Raw genomic sequence first — 6,786 nt, 5'->3', positions numbered from 1 at the left:
CTGAAGAAGGCAGAGGAGTCCGTAGTTCCCAGGAACAGAAACATAGATAGAAAGGAGATAGAAAGAAGGGACAAGGCAGGTAGGAATGAGGGGAGGGAGGAGGAGGGTCCTGGGCAGAGGCCCCACCCTTGGCCCACGTGACCAGGTAAAGTGCTCCTGCCCAGGGTGGAGGCCCAGCACTGAGGGAGGAAGGACAGCAGAGCCAAAGCATCTGGACAGCAGTGCTTGTGAGCATTTCTGGAGCCCAAGCTCTTCTCATAGACAGAAGGACAGAGAAGACAGCAGCCACCATGCAATCGCCCTCAGCCACTGCCCTCAGAGGGCGTGTCCGCTGGCAGGGGCTCCTGCTGGCAGGTGAGAGGGGACCATTCCCTGAGGGTGGGCGGGAGGATGGGAGAACAGAGACTGGCTGGGTTCTCCTGGGAGGATGGGGCTCTGAGAGACGACAGAGGACTTCTGTTTGGACTTGAGGGGACAGAACATGGGAGCAGAGTAGGATGGGGGGAGGGGGGCTCTGCAAATGGAAAATTTCACAATCTAGAACAGGTGAGCGGCAGGAATATCTCAATTGCTGTACCCTTCCAAGTTAGTTATCACTGAGCAATCATTTTTGAAAATTGATGGTAATAATATTAATTTATTTGAGGATGACACCAGAAATATCTTAATAAGGGACACTAAACATTGTCTTTACACACTACACTTTAGAAATTGACAAATAAACAGCAGGACATGGAGGGCCCTGGGAACACTCATGCACTCATCCACGGGTGTTTGCGGCCTGTTCCAGGCACTGCGGGTACAACTAGATCACACAAGTCCCTGCCCTCAGGAGCTCACATTCCATGGGGAGGAGGACAGACAAGCAAAGAGATCTGAATGTGATGTCAGGGACAGACAAGTGCCATGAAGGGAACAGAGCAGGGAAAGGTCAGACAGTGAAGACAGAGGGAGTCTTTAGAGGGGAGGTCAGGGAAGGCATCTCCCTAGGACGCCCCTGAGAGTGAGCAGGGCTCTGAGGGCAGTGAGGGAGTGAGCCGGGCAGACACCTGGGAAGAGTGTTGGGAACAGAGGAAATAACAAGTTCAGAGGGGCTGAAGTAATGGTGGTCATGCTGCTGACCTTGACCAGTGGACACAGACACACACACGCACACACACACACACACTCACACACACTCCAAGTCTAAGAGATGAAGAGACCTGCTGAGGACCCACGATCTCATCTTTCCATCCCAATACATAGCTCCAAATGTTGATTGATCTCTCTCTCTTCCCTCCTAGTCTCACTGCTAACCTTCTGGAACCCGCCCACCACTGCCCGGCTCACCGTTACATCACTGCAGCTCAATGGTATCCAAGGGAAGGATGTTATTCTCCTTGTCTCCAATCTGCCTGGGAATCTTATAGGCTATGTCTGGTACAAAGGGGATAGAGTAGATCCCAAACGTCAAATTGTATCCTATGTAATGAACACATCGGAAATTAGCCCAGGGACCCTTTACAGTGGTCGAGAGATAACATATGATGATGGATCCCTGCTGCTCCAGAACGCCACTCAGGAGGACACAGGATACTACACCATACAAGCCTTTAAGAGAAATTTGGTTAGTGATATAGGAACTGGACAGCTCCGTGTAAACTGTGAGTGATTCCTCTCTGAACTCTGGGTGTTGGGTGGGGTGAATTCTACTTCACACACACAGGATTGACAGGCCTGGACTGTGCCTACATCCGCCTCTGCATTACATCCATTGTCGGGGTTTGAGGATTGAGTTCAGGACACACACAGTGGAGACAAACTTCAAAAGATTGGAATTCCTGGACCGGCCCTGTGGCGTAGTGTTTAAGTGCGTGCACCCTGCTTCGGCAGCCCAGGGTTCGCAGGTTCAGATCCCGGGCGCACACCAACGCACCACTTGTCAAACCACGCTGTGGCAGCGTCCCATATAAAGTAGAGGAAGATGGGCACAGATGTTAGCTCAGGGCTGATCTTCCTCACCAAAAAAGAAAATAATAATAAGATTGGAATTCCTTTCCCGGAATCAAGACCCTGCAAACATTCCCTGCAGAGAGAAGGACCAGGCTGATGGGAGTAACTCAGCAGAAGGAGATCAGTCTCAGTCCCACCCCCTGGAGCCCCACCCTGGGGCCATGACCCTGAGAAAGACCCTGCAGGGCTTGGGGATCCCTGGGATCCTCACAGAGAAGCCCAGCCCGGAAGGCCCCTGCATAAACCTCTGTCTCAGGGCTCCCGACTCCAGTGACCCTGGAGAGCCCGTGCCAGGGTTGGGTTTTGGCCTCCTGGGCAGAGTCAACTGGGAGCAATGATTTCTTGGCTTCCTGAGTCCCGAGGCCTCTGAGCTGGTCGCTGAGCTGGTCGCCAGCCAGGGCTCAGCCCCAAGAGCCACATCTGGGCAGGGGCAGAGCCTGATCCTTCACCTGAGACTCAGCATGGAGAGCACAGATGGACAAGGTGCCCAGGCCACTGGGGGACTTAGGAGACTCCAGAGGAAGGTCAGTGCCTCCAGGGGAGGTACAGAGGAGAGAAGATGCTCCTAGCAGCTCCTCATCCACCAGGGATCAGGCCCAGGGGCATTCTCTCTTGCAATCATACAATAACAGATGCCATTTATTTGGGCAGCTCCTCTCTCCCAAGATTTAGGTACTATGAATAGTTCTGGTTAATTCACTCACAACCTGGGTGCCAAATACTTGTCCTACTTCGTTGAGGGGAAACTGAGCCACAGGAAGATACAGTCTCTAAATGATGGTCACACAGACCGTAAGGACAGATAAGTCACACGAGGACTGGCCGCAGCCACAGCCCCATCCTCTCCTCCACCAGGGGCCTTATCAGGTGTCTGTAGACCCCTAGACCAAATTATCAGTCCAGATCCTTTCTTCCTACGTGTCTCCAGCTCAGAAAGAGACATTTACTCTAGAGCTACATCACCTGCATCAACAATCAGAGTCAGTGCCGGGAATGTTCAGGCCGCCCCCTCAGGTAGATGATCAACCTCCCTGCACTGGACTTGACATCACTTCTTTGTTTCCTGATGTCTTGGGGTCACTCCCACTGGAGTAGAAAGGAAAGACTTTGCCATCTCACTCCCCACTCTACCCCTGCAGCCAGCACAGGGTCTGCATGTAACAAACTCTCAATTGCTTCTGATGAAGGAAGGAAGGAAGGAATGGTGAATGGATGAATGAATGAATGATTCAAATCTCTTTAGATATTGGAACCTGGATGCAGAGTCCTTGGAATTCTGGCCACACAGGACAGGTTCTCTGACCCTCCAGGAGCTGAGGCCCACGTGTCAGACCTTTGACTGCTCTCTAGAGAAATTTCCTTCCCACTATTGGTCTGAGGCCCTGGGATATTAATCATAATTTTCCCATATGGGAGAATTTAAACTTCTCCTTAATTTTCTATCTCATAACCACCAAACACAGATGGTCCACAGGGACCAGATTTTCAGGCAGTTCAGGCTCCCCCCTTTCCATCAGTCAGCCCTTCTGCATTTACACACGTCCACACCTGCCCTCAGAAGAGACACAAGAAACGTTAAAGAGCAAGGGAGAGATCAGATTCTGCTGCCAAAGCCAGGCAGCTCCTGCCTGTCCTTTCACTCTGTTCTGGATCATCCCTTAGACTCCCTCTATCATTTATTGGGTCACTGGCCCATGTCAGTCACACTCACGCGGGAGGATCTGATCCACATATTTGCCCTGAGGCCTGAACACTCACCTGACTGCTCTGTTTGCTCCTGGTCCTCATGTCCCAGAATCACCATTACCCATCTCTAGGAGAACCTGCAACATGGTACCTCAGAGAAAACACACCTCTCTCGGTGATGGAGGTGTGTGCAGTGGGCAGGAATCACCCCTGAGTGGCCAGGCAGTCAGCTGGACAGTGAAGAACCAGAGAAGACTGGGGGTGGAGGGGTCTCTGACTCTCATCTTGTGTCTTTTCAAGACCAGATCCTGCTAACACTGACACCTGAGGAAGTCAGTGCTTTCTCCCAGACATAGAGCAGGCGGCCTTACCTTGTCTGAGCACTCTGAGCCTCATGCATTTGTCTTGAGGTCCACAAACCTGCCTTATTCTTTCAAGGACTTGGGTTGGCTGAGAAGTAAGAGATGCCAACTCTCATTTGCCCATTTTTCAGTCAGACTATTTGGTTTTGTTGTTGTTGTTGTTGTTGTTGAGTTTAGGAGTTCTTTGTATATTCTGGATATTGGCCCCTTATTGATGTATAATTTGCAAATTATTTTCTCCCATTCCATAGGTCACCTTTCACTCTGTTGATTGTGTGCTTGATTGAACTCAAAGTCTTCATTTTGACCATGTCCAGTTTATCTGTATTTTCCTTTTTTTGCCTGTGTTCTTAGTGTCATGTTCAAGAAATCATTGCCAAATCCAATGTCATGAAGATTTCACCCTATATTTTCTTCTCAGAATTTTATAGTTTTAGGTCTTACTTTAGGATTTGATCCATTTGGAGTGAATTTTTGTATATGGTGGAGGCAATGGTCCAACTTCATTCTTCTGCATGTGGATATCCAGTTTTCCAACACTGTTCGTTGAAAAGACTATCCTTTCTACGTTGAATGGTCTTGGTACCCTTGTTAAAATCATCTGATCACATTATCAAGACTTCATTTCTGGATCTCTATTGTATTCCATCGTCAATATGTCTGTCTTTATGTCAGTGCCACACTATTTTGATTCTTTAGCTTTGTGGTAAGTTTTGAAATCAGGAAGTGTGAGTCCTCCAATTTTTTTCAACTTTTTGAAACTTTTAACTATTCAGGGTCCCTTGGGTTTTAGGTTGGATTTTTCTATTTGTGTAAAAATTTCATTGGGATTTTGATAGGGATTGTATCAAATATGTAGGCAGTTTGGGGTATATTGGCATCTTCACAATATTAATTTTTCCCATTCATGAACATGGATGTCCTTCCACTATTTGTGTCTTCTTTAATCTCTTTCAGAACGTTTGGTGGTTTTCAGTGCACACATCTTTCACCTCCTTGGTTAAGTTTATTCTTAAGTATTTTATTCTTTTTGATGCTATTGTAAATGGAATTGTTTTCTTAATTTCCTTTTGGGTGGTTCATTGTTATTGTGTATAAAGGCAACTGATTTTGAGTGCTGATTTTATTTCCTGCAACTTTGCTGAATTTGCTTATTTAGTTCTAACAGTTTGTGTGCGGGTGAAATCTTTAGGGTTTTCTACATGTAAGATTATGTCTTCTGCTAAAAGAGATAATTTCTCTTCTTCCTTTCCATTTTGGATGCCTTTTATTTCTTCTTCTTGCCTAGTTGTTCTGGCTAGGGCTTCTGTACTATGTTGAATAGAGTGGTGGAAAGCAGCATCCTTGTCTTGTTCATGATCTTTGTAGAGAGTGTTCAGTGTTTCACCATTGAGTATGATGTTAGCTGTGGGCTTTTCATTTATGACCTTTGTTATATTGAGCAATTTCCTTCTATTCCTAACAGGCCTGTCTTTTGTTAAAACCCTAACCACTTCTCTCTTGAGATTTCCTTCACTGTGATAATTAATCCACAGACCAGGATGTAAAAGTCCTCCTTAGAGTGAGAAATCGGTTAGATTAGAAATTCTCCAGGTCCTAAGGTTGTGAAGAGTGGGTGGGGCCATCCTCAACCCATAATAAATGATTTCACAAGAAGTAAATGCCTTCCCACTTTATGTAATGTTCCCTTGGCCGCAGAGATGGACAGGGCTGGCAAGCCTGCCTTCCCCAACACACACGGAAGTGTATATAGGGAATATGGCCTGATCTTTTCTCAAGTCAAGGAAAGTTCTAAGAAAGAATCAATGAAAGTTCATGAGAGAAAAATTTCACCTGATGATGAGATTGTAGGACCCATGGGATGAGAAGACGTTCCTGGTGCTGACACTACAGAGATGTCCCGGGGGACTAATCAAGGGTCACCCTGGGGTGATCTGGAGATCAAAAGGGGTGGTGCCGCCCTCTCCTTACAGATGGTCACCTAAGCAAAGATGCTCATCTTTCTGCGGGGTTCTGGGCCATCATCTGGGTCACCTACAGAGCAGCTAAGATCTGAGGAAGGAGCATGGTCCCAGGCCCCAGGCCCACTCTTAATCAGTCACCTCCTCTGTTTCTCCACAGAGCCAGTCGCAAAGCCCTCCACCAGAGTCCGCAGAGGACAGAACAACCCCAGTCATGGAACACAAGGAGCCCGTGGTCCTGACCTGGCTGACAAATGACACCGGCATCTTCATCCAGTGATTCTTCAATGACCAGAGTCTGCGGCTCACAGAGACATTGAAGCCGTCCCCGGACAACAGCACCCTCGCCATAGACCCCGTCAGGATGGAGGATGCTGGGGATTATCAGTGTGAGGCCTCCAACCCGGTCAGTTCCAGCAAAAGTGACCTCCCCAGGCTCAATGTGCAAGATGAGTCTGGCCCTTTGGCTCTCTCACCCTCCTCTGTTATTAAACTCTGATAGATTTTTTTTTTCTTATCTGTAAAATGATGATCTGATGTACTTTTTGCGTAGAGTTGCTGTGATAGTCAATAATGAAGGTGGAAAGTCGTTAGAAGACTTGCCTTGAGCTAATAAATGCACAGCAATGTGAACAGGCATTCTCATTATTGTTGGCTTAAGGTCACATTCCACTCCAGTCCCCATCTCCTGTTGGTCTCAGTTGCACCATCTCCCCAGTGGAAGGGCGGGCAGTGGTTGTGCAATGAGGGGTGGGAGCACATTATAAGCTCTTAGGAATCTCAGT

At 47.8% G+C, this 6,786-nt stretch overlaps 1 pseudogene; it reads left to right on the top strand.

Moving 5' to 3' along the window:
- The first annotated feature begins 290 nt into the window (after positions 1-290).
- On the top strand, positions 291-6,292 carry LOC131396941 (carcinoembryonic antigen-related cell adhesion molecule 3-like; annotated as a pseudogene).
- The last annotated feature ends 494 nt before the right edge of the window (positions 6,293-6,786 follow it).

This window comes from Diceros bicornis, chromosome 34 (assembly GCF_020826845.1).
Source record: "Diceros bicornis minor isolate mBicDic1 chromosome 34, mDicBic1.mat.cur, whole genome shotgun sequence".
Lineage (NCBI taxonomy): Eukaryota > Metazoa > Chordata > Mammalia > Perissodactyla > Rhinocerotidae > Diceros > Diceros bicornis.
This window is presented reverse-complemented; position numbering and strand designations above follow the sequence as displayed.